Source organism: Rhineura floridana, chromosome 18 (assembly GCF_030035675.1).
Source record: "Rhineura floridana isolate rRhiFlo1 chromosome 18, rRhiFlo1.hap2, whole genome shotgun sequence".
Classification (NCBI taxonomy): domain Eukaryota; kingdom Metazoa; phylum Chordata; class Lepidosauria; order Squamata; family Rhineuridae; genus Rhineura; species Rhineura floridana.
In genome coordinates this window covers 20,085,859-20,104,273 of record NC_084497.1, presented here as the reverse complement: position 1 = coordinate 20,104,273, position 18,415 = coordinate 20,085,859, and the positions used below count along the sequence as shown (strand labels likewise).

At 44.3% G+C, this 18,415-nt stretch overlaps 1 protein-coding gene and 1 long non-coding RNA gene across 3 annotated transcripts in view; one reads left to right on the top strand and one right to left on the bottom strand.

Moving 5' to 3' along the window:
• Window positions 1–18,415, bottom strand: part of CASZ1 (castor zinc finger 1) — a 416,252-nt gene that overhangs the window by 360,630 nt on the left and 37,207 nt on the right. Inside the window, exon 3 of the mRNA XM_061602125.1 lies at window positions 2,179–2,228. The gene's annotated coding sequence lies outside the window, so the exon portion shown is untranslated. The remainder of the gene's footprint in view (window positions 1–2,178; window positions 2,229–18,415) is intronic.
• The window catches only part of LOC133372929 (uncharacterized), a 32,646-nt gene continuing 18,797 nt past the window's right edge, over window positions 4,567–18,415 (top strand). The window contains exons 1-2 of one of the 2 annotated variants that reach the window (XR_009759583.1): window positions 4,567–4,663; window positions 17,702–17,802. This is a non-coding gene — a long non-coding RNA (uncharacterized LOC133372929). The remainder of the gene's footprint in view (window positions 4,664–17,701; window positions 17,803–18,415) is intronic. The other variant, XR_009759584.1, reaches the window with a different exon arrangement.

The window sequence follows — 18,415 nt, the reverse complement described above, 5'->3', positions numbered from 1 at the left end:
AATGAGGGACAAAGCATAAAATTAGGGAGATGGAAATTAGGCATGGACAAGCAGTCCAGGTGCAGGCGGAGGGGGTGAGATTTATGGGGGAGGTTGTATTATAGCTAATGATTTCTGCTAATGATCCTCCAAAGTATAAAGTGGCAACGAGCCCACTCTCAGTGGGACATGAGAAAACCTCTGTGCAGGTGAAGGGCATTCCTCCAAAGAGAAGAGACAACCCCCCCTCCTCCATGAAATGAACCCCCCTCCCGGCTTTTCCTCAAGTCGGTAATGCTGCGCATGCAGTTTGCTCATTAAGAGTTAGACTTTCTGCTCCATCAGTGGCATGTCCGTCAAGTGCTTTTAAGCTCCCTTTTAGTCAACCTCACCTCCGGAAGTCCTTGCTATCTTCTCACTAAAAACCCAACCTAGAAAGATAAGAAAAGCCCTGTAGCTGGATCAGGCCAAAAGCCCATCTAATTCCAGCATCCTGTTCTCACAGTGGTCAACCAGATGCCCCAACAAGAAGCCCCCATAAGCAGGACCTGAGCACAACAGTGCTCTCCTCACGTGTGATCCACAATTGGTACAGTAGGACCCCCACTCATACGGCAGGTTACATTCCAGACCCCAACCGAAAAGCGAAACCCGCCGAAAAGTGGAACTCCGTCAATAAAATAGTGCCCGACGCCCGAAAAACACCGTAAAAGCGGAACAAGCACCGTATGAGTGGGGCCTTACTCTAATTACTCTAATTGAAAGCTGCCGTATTAGCGGAACGCCGAAAAGCGGGCCACTGGAAAGCGGGGCCCTACTGTATTCAGAGACATACTGACTCAGATATTGGAGGTAATAAGCAGCCATTGTGGCTAGTAGCCATCAATAGCCTTACCCTCCATGATTTATTTTCTAATCCCCTTTTAAAGCCATCCAAGTTGACAATCATCCATCACTACATGATGTGGAGGTACATTCCATAGTTCAACAGTTGTAAACCACTCAGAGAGCTTCGGCTATGGGACGGTATACAAACGTAATTAATAATAATAATAACAAGCCTTTTAAGTTGAGACCTATCCCAGTCTGCATCTGTGTTGGAATTGCTTTTTAATATGTTCTTAAACTTTCTTTTTTAAAATGTTTTTAATCTTAGATGTTTTCATACCTTTTTTTAAGTAACATTTTTGAAGATGTTTTGTTTTAATGTGTATTAAAGTTTGTTTTTATGATGTTTTAATGTTTTTAGTGCTTTTGTTTGCCGCCCTGGGCTCCTGCTGGGAAGAAGGGCGGGATATAAATCAAATAATAATAATAATAATAATAATAATAATAATAAAACTATGTGCTATGTGAAGAAGTCTGTCCTTTTGTCTGTCCTGAATCTCTCACCGTTCAGCCTCACTGGATGGCTGCATTCGGTTCTTGTATTATTATGTGGCAGGGAGAAAACGTTCTCTCTGTCCTCTTTCTTCACACCATGCAGAATTGTATATATTGTTTTGAAGGAAGTCTGAAAAAGTAGCACTGCTCAAGCTCCTGTTGGGATGGACAGGAGTCACACAAGATGGCAGGGGATGTGCACTCTTGAACACTGTCCCTTCGTTCCAATGTGGTTTGCACAGAGGAAGTTCCCAGTGGATACCACTCCTGGGTTTTCCAAGAAGTAAAGGCTGGTTTGCACATGCAGGCCTGCTTTGCCACAAGCTGCCTGAAGCACAGACTGGTGACTTGTGTATGTGAATGGTCCATCACAGACCAAGCTCCACAGGCAGGACTTTCATATTGCCTCACCCATGATTCTATGACGTAGAGTTCTTTGTACACTCAGCTGCCATTGTGGAGTAGAGTGACAGTGCATCACAGAGTGGACTTTGTTCTCTGTCGTGCCAGAGGGCAGGACTATAACCAGTGGATGGAAGTTGCTCTTGGCTAAACATTAGGAGAAACTTCCTAAAGGAAAGAGATGTTTTGACAATGGAACAGACTCTGCCTCAGGAGGTGGTGGGCTCTCATTTGCTTGAAATATATTAAGCAGAGGCTGGACTGCCATCTGTCAGGGATGCTGGAGTTACAAGATTCCTGCATCAAGCTGGATGGGGGTTGGACTAGATGACCTCTAATGACCCTTTCAAATCTATGAATGCACAATCAAAGGACAAAACATGGCAACATACACAACACTGCATGCTGACTTACCTGGGGAATGAATGACGCAACCTCTGAGCAGCAGAGTTAAGGCTCTTTATCTGTAGTAAAGGAACAAAGAAAACCAATTAGCAACTATTTTTTTTAAAAGTGGTGAATATAAATTTGTGAATCTCAGCATAATGGCCGTAGCACTAAGAACCATTCCCAGATCTTGCTTTACTATGAAAGCAGCATCATTACTATGTCCATTTTAACCTACCTGAGCCTTAAGACCAGCACCAGCGGCCTACTGTTAACAAAGATTGGTTGGTAAGTTTTTCAGTGGTGGCCCCACAGTTATGGAATTCCCTTCCTAGGGAAGTCCACCAAGCCCTCTTCCTTCATGCCTTTAAGCGAGCCGTCAAACATTTTAAAATATGTCTTTGCAAGGCTTTCTGTGTATGTGTGTGTGTTTTACTGGCTCTGCATATTGTGTTGATGCTGATGTGTCCTAAGAAAGGCCCTGCTGAATCAGGCCAAAGTCCAGCATCCTGTTCTCACATTGGTCAATTCCTTAAGACAGGATGCGTTTGGGAACCATGGCCACTACCCAACATCCTTAAATGGCTAGAAGGTATCGCAGCACCATTATCTGCATCAGTTTAGACCAAAACAGAGCAGCTTAATGCTCTTCCCACTTTCGTCCCCTGCACTCCATGAGAGCAAAGAAGAGCCCTGTTGGATCAGGCCAAGGGCCCATCATAGTCAACATCCTGTTTCCCACAGTGGCCAATCAATTGACTTCAGGATACCCACAGGCAAGTCCTGAGTACAACAGCACTCCCCCACTTAGGATTCCCAGCTACTGGTAATCAGAGGTATGCTATATTTTAATTGCAACTTTGTGATTCTCTCATGTTTCTAACTATGGAAACCACCAAGGTGGTGGTGGTGAGAATCTAATTTTAAAGGCAGGATAGAAATAATAAAAATACATACATACAAGGGAAATGCTATCTTGTGAATTGACAGTGCAAGCATTTTGCTAGTCTGCTAGAGATCTGGAACTCCACAGTGAGTGCAGGATTACAGGGACTCCATGAGGAGGCAGTCCCCACATGCTACAGGTGAGGTGTGTGTGGGGGATAGAGTGAATTCATGTTGACTCCAGGAATTTGGGGGCCCTCAGGCACAGCACCCCATGCACCCCATGCACCCCTTTGGCTTGGAAGAGAATTCTTGGATACTCTGCGCAAAGTGTAAAGGGTAGAATTGTTAGAGAGGTGGGTCCACTGTGGTCTAGGGGTCCCGGCAAATACCAACCGTCTGGAGTCTCATCAAGGGTTTCAGTGGATCTACATTTCTGGCATGCATTATGTAGATGAGGAGATTTTGGATGGACTCTCAGCAAAAATTGTTTATGTCTCGGGAGATCCCCCTCCCCATCTTTTACATTTCCCTCTATTTATTATTATAGTTATACCTCCACCTCATTTTATCCTCACCAAACCCCTATGAGGTAGGTTAGGCAGTGACTGGCCCAATGTCCCTCAGTGAGGTTCATGGCTGAGTGGGGATTTGAACGCTGCTCTCCCAGGTCCCAGTCCAACTCTCTTAACTACTACACCACACTGATTCTTCTAGCACAATGAGAAGATATGAATGGTTCTGAGCTTATGGTTAGATGAGAGTGATCCTGACAGAGTGGAGAAGGCTCTTTCCTTAAAGGGAAGTTTTTAAAAAAGCCTCTGACAATTAGAGCTGCACTGCTTTTGACTCCCAGGAGAGTCCCATCCTGCCAGCCAGCTTGATTGGTAGGTCGGACTATTACTTCCCTGTTCTCGAAGTAATGAAGATCCTTAGTAAGTTTCATTTGGAGCACTCAATGGGAGTGGAAATGGACAATGATTCACAGAAACAGAACCTGGATTGCGTGCCAAAGAAACAGAGCCGGCAATTTTTTGCTGAGCTGGGATCTTGGACTTCTCCTCCTCTCCCGATTCCAGCAGAGCCCCTTGCAGGAACCAAATGTGTTTGACACAGCATGAAGATTCAAGAGCCTGAAAGGCACCGAGCGTGAAGGAAATAGGAGGAGGAGGAGGAGAGCAATATGCTGGGCCATAAAGAATGGAAGGCATTGCAGAAAGGGCAGGAAAAGGGTGCCACACACAGCAATGAGTGGCGCAAGATGTACGAATGGTGAAGCTTCTGTTGGATGCCTATAACGACACGAGCACAAACTGTGCGGTTGCAGGGATGAATGAAGGAATGAAGGAACTGGCCAAAGCCAGTTCTCCTGATCTGATGTTCTTGCAAGACATTTTGAGTTTTATTTATATCCAGATATGTTCAAAGGATATGTAGGGATGTAACTGTCAGCAGGAATAGATGCAGGGAAGCTGCAGAAGAAGGGGGCAAGCACTGCTTCTCTCTCCCTTTACTTCTGCATAGCCACAAGTGAAACCTGACTGTTGGGGAAAGGCTGTAGCCCAGTGGCAGAGCACCTGCTTTGCATGCAGAAAGCCCCAGGTTCAATCCCCAACGGCATATCCAGGTAAGCTGGGAGAGACCTCCTACCTCAAACATTGGAGAGCTAATGACAGTCAATACTGAGCTAGATACTGAGCCAGTGGTGACAGTATAAGGTACTTCCTTTGTTTCTGTGCCCCAACACCCCATGCTTCAGATAAGCTGTCACTTTGTTTAGGGTTTTATTTTCTAAATGCTGGACCTGGATATCAGATTTGACAGTTTTAAAGGTTTTTTTAAGTCCCCCAATTTTTTTTTCTTTTTCTGTTTTGTAGCTTTGAAATTGACTGACAGAGTGGGAGGGGTAGCTTCCTCAGTGACACAGAGGCCACACAATCAGCACTGTGCACAGCCATGTTCTGAGAAGTAGGAGAAGTTGCTTTATGATTGACAGAAGGGCCAGCCAGTCAGCATTGTGCACGGACATGCTCTGAGAAAGGGGAGAGGGAAAATTGGTTGACGGTTAAAACAAGAGCTGTCCCAGTCAGCCCTGTGCAAATCTGGTTTCTCCTCAACAGGAGGAACAAAAAGCTCTCAGGAGAAAGCTATATATGTGTCACACAACTGCAGTGAGTGCATTTCCACACTTCATTTATGCCCTTCTCTGTGTAGCCTAATTTGCAGCATTTTCAGCCTTGCTAATATGTATGCATGTTGGAATGGATACAGGGTCTTTCGGAGAGGGGCAGCTGTGACAGTGAAGGTATAAATGTATTTAATCTGCCAGTTTTACGCTATGCATCATTGCCTTAGAAGTCCCCAACAAGACTTAAGTGTTCTTCAAACTGTATAAGAACATAAGAACATAAGAAGAGCCTGCTGGATCAGGCCAGTGGCCCATCTAGTCCAGCATCCTGTTCTCACAGTGGCCAACCAGGTGCCTGGGGGAAGCCCGCAAGCAGGACCCGAGTGCAAGAACACTCTCACCTCCTGAGGCTTCCGGCAACTGGTTTTCAGAAGCATGCTGCCTCTGACTAGGGTGGCACAGCACAGCCATCACGGCTAGTAGCCATTGATAGCCCTGTCCTCCATGAATTTGTCTAATCTTCTTTTAAAGCCGTCCAAGCTGGTGGCCATTACTGCATCTTGTGGGAGCAAATTCCATAGTTTAACTATGCCCTGAGTAAAGAAGTACTTCCTTTTGTCTGTCCTGAATCTTCCAACATTCAGCTTCTTTGAATGTCCACGAGTTCTAGTATTATGAGAGAGGGAGAAGAACTTTTCTCTATCCACTTTCTCAATGCCATGCATAATTTTACACACTTCTATCATGTCTCCTCTGACCCGCCTTTTCTCTAAACTAAAAAGCCCCAAATGCTGCAACCTTTCCTCGTAAGGGAGTCGCTCCATCCCCTTGATCATTCTGGTTGCCCTCTTCTGAACCTTTTCCAACTCTATAATATCCTTTTTGAGATGAGGCGACCAGAACTGTACACAGTATTCCAAATGCGGCCGCACCATAGATTTATACGGCATTATGATATCGGCTGTTTTATTTTCAATACTTTTCCTAATTATCCCTACCATGGAATTTGCCTTTTTCACAGCTGCCGCACACTGGGTCGACATTTTCATCGTGCTGTCCACTACAACCCCGAGGTCTCTCTCCTGGTCGGTCACCGCCAGTTCAGACCCCATGAGCGTATATGTGAAATTCAGATTTTTTGCTCCAATATGCATAATTTTACACTTGTTTATATTGAATTGCATTTGCCATTTTTCCGCCCATTCACTCAGTTTGGAGAGATCTTTTTGGAGCTCTTCACAATCCCTTTTTGTTTTAACAACCCTGAACAATTTAGTGTCGTCAGCAAACTTGGCCACTTCACTGCTCACTCCTAATTCTAGGTCATTAATGAACAAGTGGAAAAATACAGGTCCCAATACCGATCCTTGAGGGACTCCACTTTCTACAGCCCTCCATTGGGAGAACTGTCCGTTTATTCCTACTCTCTGCTTTCTGCTTCTTAACCAATTCCTTATCCACAAGAGGACCTCTCCTCTTATTCCATGACTGCTAAGCTTCCTCAGAAGTCTTTGGTGAGGTACCTTGTCAAACGCTTTTTGAAAGTCTAAGTACACTGTGTCCACTGGATCACCTCTATCTATATGCTTGTTGACACTCTCAAAGAATTCTAATAGGTTACTGAGACATGACTTTCCCTTGCAGAAGCCATGCTGGCTCTGCTTCAGCAAGGCTTGTTCTTCTATGTGCTTAGTTAATCTAGCTTTAATAATACTTTCTACCAGTTTTCCAGGGACAGAAGTTAAGCTAACTGGCCTGTAATTTCCGGGATCCCCTCTGGATCCCTTTTTGAATATTGGCGTTACATTTGCCACTTTCCAGTCCTCAGGCACGGAGGAGGACCCGAGGGACAAGTTACATATTTTAGTTGGCAGATCAGCAATTTCACATTTGAGTTCTTTGAGAACTCTCAGGTGGATGCCATCCGGGCCCGGTGATTTGTCAGTTTTTATATTGTCCATTAAGCCTAGAATTTCCTCTCTCGTTACCACTATTTGTCTCAGTTCCTCAGAATCCCTTCCTGCAAATGTTAGTTCAGGTTCAGGGATCTGCCCTATATCTTCCACTGTGAAGACAGATGCAAAGAATTCATTTAGCTTCTCTGCAATCTCCTGATCGTTCTTTAGTACGCCTTTGACTCCCTTATCATCCAAGGGTCCAATCGCCTCCCTAGATGGTCTCCTGCTTTGAATGTATTTATAGAATTTTTTGTTGTTGGTTTTTATGTTCTTAGCAATGTGCTCCTCAAATTCTTTTTTAGCATCCCTTATTGTCTTCTTGCATTTCATTTCTTCTTGCATTGTATCCCGCAAAGGAAAAAAATCCAAGACTGTCTGAATGTGTTTGGAATTCAGAAAGTCAAATTTGATGTCCAAAGCTTTGCTGAGTTTTGAATTCACAAAAAGTCAATGGAGACTGTTTTGTACGGCCCTTAATTGCAAAAAATTGTCAATGGGACTTGGCTTTTTGGAGATGTCTTGGCTGGGTATGGAAAAGCTCCTTTTTTCTGTGCTGGTGAGGGTGAAACTAAGAAGGACCTTCCCCACACTTGAAAGGCTAGTCTGCTCCAGCTTCTCTTTGCAGGCTGAGCATGGAACCAGGAGTCACAAGGTAGTATGGGCATTGCTCAGGGATGTCAAAAGCACTATTTGGGAGGTGCAGGCTGCCTGCATGGCACCGTTTCCAAACAAGCTGCAGCTGATCCCACTGGGTGGAGGAGAATTTCCTTTACAACAATGAATTGTGGTTTGAGGGTTGGGAAGATGTAATATCCTAGACACAGACTGAGTTCCTTGAAGGATCTCAGGAGACAAATGAGCAACAGTGGGACACTCATTACACAGCACTCTGATTGTCCACCAAGGCAAATGATGACTGGGCTATGGGAGTCCATAATGAGCACACACCTGCAGACTCCTGAGCTCCCTTAGGTAGGTCTGCTTTGAAATTCTTAGTGCAAGAAACACTTCTCTGAATGTTTAGAGTCTAGGGTGCCAGGTCAGAAGCATCCCAAACCCCAAGATATCAGGGGTGAGCCCTAGTAATGTCATGGGGCATGCCCTAGTGATGCCATTAAGCATGATACATTAAGCATCAACCACAGTTGCATGGAGCATACCACTCAAACAAAAAAACCTGTCTTAATTGGAAATTAAGATAGAAATCTTAAATGAGGGTGTTTCCAGATCCAGCTGAAGTGACTGGATCATTCCTTCTCACCTGCTTAGACAGCCTGGGTAAGGAACAATTAATCTAGCCTACTTGCTTCTGGCAAGAAAGGTTTAAATGCCCTCAGGCCAGGCCATTCACCAGAAGACCACTGTAGGAAGAAAGCCTAGTGTTGTGGAGATGTTAGATGGGAGCACTCAAGGATAAAGATGGATGCCCCTAAAGGCTGCAATTCTAAACACACTTACTAAGTGACTTAGCCCCAGAGAACTCAACAGGACTTACTTCTGAGTAGATATTATTAGGATTGTGCTGTTGGTAAGGCTTGACTAGGGATCCTCTGCAACAATATCCATATCAGAGCCAGAGCTTGAAAAAGTTACTTTTTTGAACTACAACTCCCATCAGCCCCAGCCAGCATGGCCACTGGATTGGGCTGATGGGAGTTGTAGTTCAAAAAAGTAACTTTTCCAAGCTCTGAGAGCAGAGTTGGCAACCCCTTGCCTGAAATGCCCTGCCTGCCTTTTAACGTGGCTGCTCCAAACTTCTTTACAGACTTGACCCTTCACTGCAGAGAAAGGTTTGAGAAATGAGTAAGAGTAAGAAGATTCTCTACCCTTTTCTGTCTACCTTGTGGGCTGCTATAAATTCACTTTGATAGGCAATCCAATTCCAGCAAGTAGTAATTGACAAAGAGAAAACACACATGGTTTGGTCTACCTTCACAGGCAGTAGATTGGAAACAACAGCAATTGAAGCCACACTTTTCAGTATGTGAATTCTCTTTTACCACTATTGGGCAAGAAACAAACCATCACGCAAATAACATGGTGCATCATCAGCGGGTGTAAGGGGGTCGAGCTGACCACATGGAACCACTGTTGTTGCTTCTATGGATGTAAGGGAGTAAGTCAGAGGTATATGAAATGCAAATAGAAAAAGAAAAACAATCGGCGATGATTTCCTAAATGCAATACCACACCAACCACAACAAGGTTCCTATGAGTATGGCAGAAAACTCAGCATCCCACAACCAGTCAGGGTTCCTAACCAAAACTAAAAAAATCCTGGCAGCAGTCAGCCAAGGTCACAGAAATCCCCATGCAGCATAACCTGACCCGGGGGCTGCAGTTAGTGCAGAATGCTATGGCACAATTGCTGACAAGAATGAGACCCTACCAGCACATAATACCTCTGCTCTGAAATCTGCATTGGTTGCTGATTTGCTACCAGGCCAAGTTCAAGGTGTGCTTTCCGTGTTACGGGTTCCACATAGTACTTGTTCTTGTAAGAAATCGAACCTTTAGTGTGGCAGTATCTATGATTTGGAACTCCCTGCCTATTGACATTAGGCAGGGGCTTCATTGTACTCATTTTGGCACCTGCTAAAGACATTTTTGTTTAGGCAAGCCTACCCAGGCATGTAGAAGCTATTGTGTTTTTAATCTGTTTTTAACTCATTGTTGGTTTTATTATTTGAATGTTTTTAAATACCTGTCTAACTATTTCTGCCAATAATTTCATTGTTTTAATTCCTTCTATTAAACCTCTCTGAGTTTTGTTTTGTTTTGTTTTTTACAAAAAAGCAGTATATAAATGTTGTAAATGAAATACATAAATAAATGTTGGAGTTACTGTGGCCCTTGGGTCTCTTTCCTCTTTTAGGCATAAAGGAACCTGCCTTATACTGAGTCAGGCCATTTGATACCAACTAGCTCAGTATTGATGACATGGACTAGCATTGGCTCTCCAGGATTCCAGGCAATAGTCTCTTCCAGAGACTGAATTTTGGACCTTTGCATGCAAAGCATGTGCCCTACCACTGAGCTACAGTCGTGTTTAAAAATATATATTTAAAAATATATCTTTTCAATTCACTAGTGAATTCACTAGTGAATGCACAGCATTCTAGGGCAGATCCACACAATGCATTTAAAAACACATTCAACATACATTTGAAGAACATGAATTCAACCACAGAATCATGGGAACTGTAGATGTTAAAGGTGGTGGGAACTATAACTGTGAGGGGGAAACTACACTACCCAAAATTCTTTGGGGGAAGTCATGTACTTTAAATGTGAGTTGGATGTACTTTAAATGTATTATGGGGATCTGCATTACTTCATAAACTTTGCCTGCATATAAATCATTTTTATTAAATTTTAAAATGGGAATAAGCTGCAAAGTTTACTGGGTGACCATGGGCTACACATTATCTCTCAGCCTAATCTGTCCCTCAGGGTGAAAACAACAGAGGGGGACCATGACCAAGCCAAGGAAGAAGGGCACTTAAAATGTAGAGGAAATGATAATTTACAACCATAGTGTGAAATCAGATACATATAAAGACATTGTATGAAGAAATGTTTATATAAGCATGACTGTCAAAGATGTTTATTATTTACACAACCTGTAAAGATATTTACAGTGCAATCCTATGCACATTTACTCAAAAGCAACTCCCAATGTATTCAATGGGGCTTACTCAGATAGGGAAGCATGCACATGACTGCAATTCAGTGATAAGGAACTTCACTCACCCAATCCAAAATTCAGAATCAGGCCACTTTAAGCTGTTTTGCAACTGTTTATACTTGTTTTATGGTTATGGGATTTTAAAAGACTTTATTTCTTGTTGTGAGCTGCCTTGGTTTCCAACTCTACGTCACAGGGTTGTTGGAAATATTCCATACATACATGCACTGGAGATGTAAAAATACATACACTCCACATAATAGCTTATTGTCAAAACCAGTTGGACATTGCAGAACTTTTTTTTTAAGTATTAGTTTCCTGCCAAATAAAAGCAGTGACACCCTAAGTAAGCCCTGCCTAACTACTTAAAAAAAAAAAAAGGATCAGAGAGGGACAGAAAGATTTATAACACAATCCTTTTCTATGTTCACTCAAAAGTCCCATTAATTTACAGCACGATCCTAACCATGTCTATTCAAAAGTAAATTCTACTGAATTCTGTGGGGTTAACTCCCAGGAATACAGAATTAGCATTGCAGCTTTACTCCCAGAAAAGCTTCATATTGAGGTTTTCAAAACAGGTTATAAGACAAATAAACTGCCCTCTTCAACAGTCCAGTAAAATTTAAACTTGTTTGACTCTTTAATTAGAAAAGTATAACACTGCAGCATGTACACTTTTTAAAATTTCTGTTCAAAAATTATTTGAAAGATAAAATGTATATGTCAATTTTGCAAGTAATTAAAAAACCCTGCATGTACCCTTTTATAATAATTATAACTAAAATTGTTTACTATATATGCCCACCAAGATCCTGCTGTGATCTTCTGTAGTGCAATCCTATGCATGTTTACTCAAGTACCAATCCTGTACAGAAAAAGTACTCGTTATGCTGCTGAAAGAGATATATTTACTGAAATCCTGATGTGAGACAAGCAGGAAAGGAAAACTGTTCTCAGAACTTGAAATGAGGTTTAGGTATTGCCTGGGAAGTCTTCAACAAATCTTGTCAATCACAACCCGGACTTCACTTATTGGCTAAAAACCTGAAAGGGCAGGGATTAGAGCAGCCGGTTACAATCAGAAGTTGGGGGGGGGGGGGCTGACATTTTTTTTTTTTTTTAATCTTTTGAACCAGACCACCTAGAAATTTATTTCTTTTTAAATGAAAGTGAAGAGTCCGGAGATTAAGGTGACTCACCTGAAGACCCGGATAGGACTCCTAAAAACCGGAGTCTCTGGGCGAAAACTGGACACCTGATAACCTTAGACTCACTCTGTGTGTGTGTGTTGTATGTGTGTGTGTGTGTGTGTTGAACTAGGGCTCCAGGATGCTAATTCTGAGTACTTAGTACTTACCTTTCACAGCCTTTCCCAACTAGTGGGCCACCAGATGTTGCTGGACCACAACTCCCATCAGCCTCAGCCAGCATTGCCAATTATCAGGAAAGATGGGGATTGTGGTCCAACAACATCTGGTGGCCCACTAGTTGGGAAAGGCTGTCTCACACCATCAATGCTGTGTTCTGACTGTGAGCCTCTGCGCTTCAAGAGTTCCACTCAGATTCAGCAGTACCAATCAGCTGACCCCAAAGTGCCAGTCCTGGGACATGAGAACCTATAAAGCTTGGGCCTCAGAAATGGCTTCTCAGTGTGAGCAAACCATCTGCATTGGAAGCGCTCAGCTTAACTCCTGATCCTTTCCCCCCTCTGATCACTAGAACAGATTATGATCTCTGCCCATCTTGACTTTCCCTCTGGTATCTCAGACCTGATCTGCCTTCTCTGGATCTTCTGTTTTGGAGCACATCCCTTTCCCTGCCAGTGGGCTGAAAGCCATTTTTTCTGGATTTTGCCACCCATCAGTTTGGGGAAGCAGACTTCATCCAAGGCCTGACAATGTCTTAGCTAGGTAATCCTGGCTAGATTTATCTACCTGTTAAGGGGGATGGGAACTGTAGTTCTGTGAGGGGGTGAACTAGTTCCCAGGATTCTTTGGTGCTTTAAAGGTATGGTATGGATGTGACCCAAATCAATGCATCGCACCCCACCTTCAGTTTAAAACTTCAGGACTAAACAATTTCTTGATTGCTCCTGAGTGTAACTTTATTAAACCTCCTGTCATTAGATATTAAACAGGTTGAGAGGAAGTGAGTGAGTGAGATGACAAAGCTTATAAGCTACTTGTTGAGAACACACAATACATTTAAAGCACATGGCTTCCCCAAAGTTTGGCTAAATTTATCTACCTGCTAAGGGTGCTGGGAATTACAGCTCTGTGAGGGATAAGCTACACTTCCCAGAATTCTTTGGGGGAAGCCATGGTAGTTTACCTCTCACAGAGCTACAATTCTCAGCACCCTTAACAAACCAGTTCCCAGGATTCTTTGGAGGAAGTTATGTGCTTTAAAAGTATGCTGTGTGTATGTAGCCAAAGGTGGTAAATAATGCACCAAAGGGGTTTCCTATGATGTGGGCAAAGCAACTCTCTATTTGCTTAATGAGAGAGCATTTATTCCCGTCCAAAAGAACGGGAAGCTACTCTGCAGATGGGATTTAGAAGCAAAAAAACTTACTGACCCATAGAGAGGGGCACAGCACAGCATAGCTCATTGCTTAAAAATCAAATGAGCAAAACAGCAGGGCAGTGTGTGGTTCTTAAACTTAGCTGTATTGCAGGCTATTTACCATGGTTTGCTTGTTCTTTTGTGGGCTGCTACATTTCCTGTAGTCCTCATGGGGGAGGACGCTCAAGAGTCTTATGAATTCAAAACTCAGGTCCTGCATTGACCGCTGTAGGCATGATCCAAGAATGCAATGTGTGTGTGTGCAAGAGAGCCATGTGTCCAATTAGGAGTTTCTCTGAAATAAGTGTGTGTGTTGCAGGTGTGACCTTGGGCCAATCACTGCCTCTTAGCCTCAGAGGAAGGCAATGATAAACCCCCTTTGAATACCGCTTACAATGAAAACCCTATTCATAGGGTCGCCATAAGTCAGAATCGACTTGAAGGCAGTCCTTTTCATTATTATTTTTTTGCTGAAGATACTCTTGGATCTTCAGCAGTTTCCTCTGCGATTTTAATTATGGATGTGAGCACTGTCTGAAAGCGTACCAAGAATCACAGTTTAAAAATGACAGAATTAGAGCCAAGCTAGTTGGGATGGTGGCAGAAGAATTTGCTTAAATCTGGCTCTGTGCCAGTCATGTATTAAGTAGGTAACTGTGTGTGCATGTATCTGATTTTTAGAGCAAAATAATTTTTGGAGCACAGGTGGATCTGAACCTTCCTTGCAATACAGGAATCTCAGATCATTGGCTCATCTAGCTCAGAATTCTACCCTGAACATGGCAGATCTCATCTGGAGCTAAGCAGGGTCAGGCCTGGTTAGTACTTGGATGATTTTTTTTTTGATTTGATTTGATTTATTAGTCGCTCATCTGGCTGGAAACCCAGCCACTCTGAGCAATGTACAAAATAAAGGCATATAAACATCAAACATAAAAGTATATAAACATCAAAAAAAAGCAATAAAACTAAACAACAAAGTAGAAGCTATCCCCCAACCCACACAGCCCAACCCAAAGATCAGAAAGTCCTCCTAAAGAAGCTCCCTTTTGAAGGCTGGAGGGTGGGGCAAGGCAGGTGGAAGCAGCCTCCCCTGATGGCAACAGAGTCTCTCTCCCCTCCTAGTCCTTCTCTTGAGGCAGCTCCCTTTTGAAGGCTGGAGGGTGGGGCAAGGCAGGTGGAAGCAGCCTCCCCTGATGGCAACAGAGTCTCTCTCCCCTCCTAGTCCTTCTCTTGAGGCAGCTCCCTTTTGAAGGCTGGAGGGTGGGGCAAGGCAGGTGGAAGCAGCCTCCCCTGATGGCAACAGAGTCTCTCTCCCCTCCTAGTCCTTCTCTTGAGGCAGCTCCCTTTTGAAGGCTGGAGGGTGGGGCAAGGCAGGTGGAAGCAGCCTCCCCTGATGGCAACAGAGTCTCTCTCCCCTCATAGTCCTTCTCTTGAGGCAGCTCCCTTTTGAAGGCTGGAGGGTGGGGCAAGGCAGGTGGAAACAGCCTCCCCTGATGGCAACAGAGTCTTTCTCCCCTCATAGTCCTTCTCTTGAGGCAGCTCCCTTTTGAAGGCTGGAGGGTGGGGCAAGGCAGGTGGAAGCAGCCTCCCCTGATGGCAACAGAGTCTCTCTCCCCTCATGGGAGACTGCCTGGGAATAACGGATGCTGTAGGCTTAGAGGAAGGCAATAGTAGACCACCTCTGAATACTTCTTACCATGAAAACCCTAAGAATATATCCAAAAGATTCATAAGGTCGCCATAAGTCATAATCGACTTGAAGGCATACAACAAGCATATCGCTCAGAGTTGTCTGCAGTGAATGGCAGCAGTTTTTTTGGGTTTCAGTCAGGAGTCTTTTCCTAGCCTTACCTGGAGATACTGGGGACTGATCCTGGGACCTTCTTTGCATGATGCAAAGTGTCTTCTCTACCACTGAGAGTCCTCAAATAGTCTATTACTCAGAACCGGGGTGGGGAAAACCTTTGGCTCTCTAGATGTTACTGAACTACAGCTCCCATCATTCCTGGCCATTGGTCATGCTGACTGGGGCTGATGGGAGTTGTAGTTCAGCAACATCTAGAGAGCCAAAGGTACCCCACCACTGATTGGGAATGAAGATACAGGGACATGGGTATCTACCTTATACCAAATCCAGCCATTGGTCCAGTATTTTCCCCATGGGCTGGTGGCAAGAGTCTTTCCCTAGCCTGACCCAGAGATACCGCTAGGGACTGAACCTGCATGCAAAGCAGGTGCTCTGCCACTGCGCTATGCTTAACACATAGGAAGCTACCTTAATACTGGGAGCCAGGCTATTGGGGTTTGTCTAGCTCAGTATAGTCTATACCAGCCTTTCCCAACTAGTGGGCCACCAGATGTTGTTGGACCACAACTCCCATCAGCCTCAGCCAGCATTGCCAGTGGTCAGGAAAGATGGGAATTGTGGTCCAACAACATCTGGTGGCCCACTAGTTGGGAAAGGCTGGTCTATACTAATGGACAGTAACTGTCTGTGCTTTCAGAGGCAAGGATCTTATCCCAGCCCCACCTGGAGATGCCAGGGATCAAACCTGGGACCTTCTGCATGCAAGGCCACCACTGAGCTATGTTTATGACCCCTGCTCTAAAGTGCTTTTCCTCTCCTACTAGGGTGCCTGGATGATGGGGAAAGCATCTGGGAATTCTACTGTGGAAGACATTCCCGCAGGAGGCAGTGAGGGTCACAAATGTGGATGGCTTTAAAAGAGGATTAGACAAATACATGGCGGGGAAGGCTATCAATGGCTGTTAGTCACGATGGCCATGTTCTACCTCCACTGTCTGAGGCAGGATGCCTCTGTATACCAGTTGCTGGGTATTGTAAGTGGGGAGGCCGCTGTTGCATTAATGTCCTGCCCGTGGGCTTCCCAGCAGAGGCATCTAGTTGGCCACTGTGAGGACAGGACGGTGGACTCAATGGCCTGGTCCAGCAGGGCTCAAGTTATGGGAAGCTACCTCTCACCTTACAGACACACAAGCTGATCACTGCCCAACCAGATATTAAATGTTGCGGAGTGAGTTGCCGCTCCATGACCAGATCCACTATGAGATTGAATATTCAGTTGCATATCGTTAGTTTCAAAAGAATTGGGAATCACAAGTGGGGAGAGTTGTGCTCAGTCCTGCTTGCAGGCTTCCCATTGGGCATCTGGTTGGCCACTGTGAGGACAGGATGCTGGACTAAATGGGCCTTTGGCGTGATCCAGCAGGATCTTGTTATGTTCTTATGAGGATAGATTACAGGGCACATGCATGCTGTGTACTCACAAACACACAAACACATTTATCAAAAGTCTGCTCCAAAGGAGAGTTTGTGCCGAAAAATGCTGGATTCAAGGACCTGTATGCTTTTGTGCAAACTGTGTGCAAATTAGCTTATGTTTACTTATTCTGCATAATTTATTTTGTTCTGTTAAATCATGGGGGAGGAGCAGCGAGTTATTTAGGACCCTGAAACCTCGACCCACCAAGCACTGAAAAGTTATTTATTTTTAAATATTTCTACGCTGCCTTTCTGGACTACATTCACCCAAGACGACAAGCAGCAATGTAACCATGAAATCACAAGTGGGGAGGGAATTGCTGCTGCACTCAGGTCCGGCTTTGGGACTTCCCACTGAGGCATCTATGTTAGCAACAGTAGGATGCTAGGGACTAGATGGGCCCCCTTTGGCCTGATCCAGCTTCAGGACTCTTCTCATGTTTTTATAATAATAAAGCATAATATTGCATATATTGGAACATAATATAGCATAATAAAACTTTAAAAGGCAAAAAAATGACATTTAAATGTATATTAAAATCCTGCCCAGACCTCTTTTTGGCTTCTGGGATTTCAGGAGTCACAGTCCATGTACTACAAAGCTTATGTTCACAGCCTTGCGGACTAGAAACTTGGCATTTTTAAATAAGAAACAGACTCCTAGGGTGCACTAAATCCCAATATCCATGTTGATGGCCTGCAGTTGTGGAATCACAGAATACATATGGCCCTATAAACATAGATTTCAGCTAGGAATGATTTTGGCCTGAGATACATTTTTCAGAGACAAAGAACAAACAGATGCTGTCAATCAGAATAACATTCATTTTAGATTAAGGGAACAAGATAACAATATGCAAAATCTCCACTGGGCAGCAGGCACATTGCCCTCACTGCAGTTTTGTGCTGAAATCGGTCTGAGACTGTTGCCTACTTCCAGATTAACAGCTGGGGCCTATTTTTTGCCCATGAAACAAGAGCAATGCAATGGGAAAATGGCATGTATTCAGTTTGTTCCAAACAAATGCATTTGCTAGGATGGGAAGAGCCGCGTTTTGGAGGAAGAGACCACAGCTCAATGGAAGGGCACCTGCTTTGCAGACAGAAGATCCCAAGGGTCAATCCCCGGCATCTCCGGGTAAGGCTGGGAATGCCCCCTGTCTAAAACCCTGAAGAGTTGCTGCCAATCAGTGTAGGCAATACTGAACTAGATGGACCAATGGTCTGACTCAGTATAGGGCAGCTTCTTATGTTCCTAAAGGGAAGGGCTGTAGCTCAGTGGGAGGGCATCTGCTTTGCATGCAGAAGGCCCAGGTTCAGTCCCCAGTGGCGTTTCCAGGGTACTTGCTCTGCACCCCCTAAGCTAGCCTGCTGCCCTCAGAGTGTCCCATTATCAGTGCTGAAGTTAGATTCAACTGCCAGCCTGGTTGGCTGCTGTATGCAGAAGGGAGGGGGAGACATCTTGTCCTTCACCACTGGCATCAAAATGTTTTGAGCTGACCCTGAACTCCAGTTCATGTCCAATATATACCAACCTGACAAACAGCGAAAGAAAGAAAGAAAGAAAGAAAGAAAGAAAGAAAGAAAGAAAGAAAGAAAGAAAGAAAGAAAGAAAGAAAGAAAGACAGCTAGTGCCCATTGAGACTGGTGGGGCGGAAGGCAGGGTGCCCAAACACCCAGAGCCAATGAGAGGCAGAGGCAACTCATTCTAGTTCTGCCCTCACCCTCCTTCATGCTGAGTTCTACAAGGG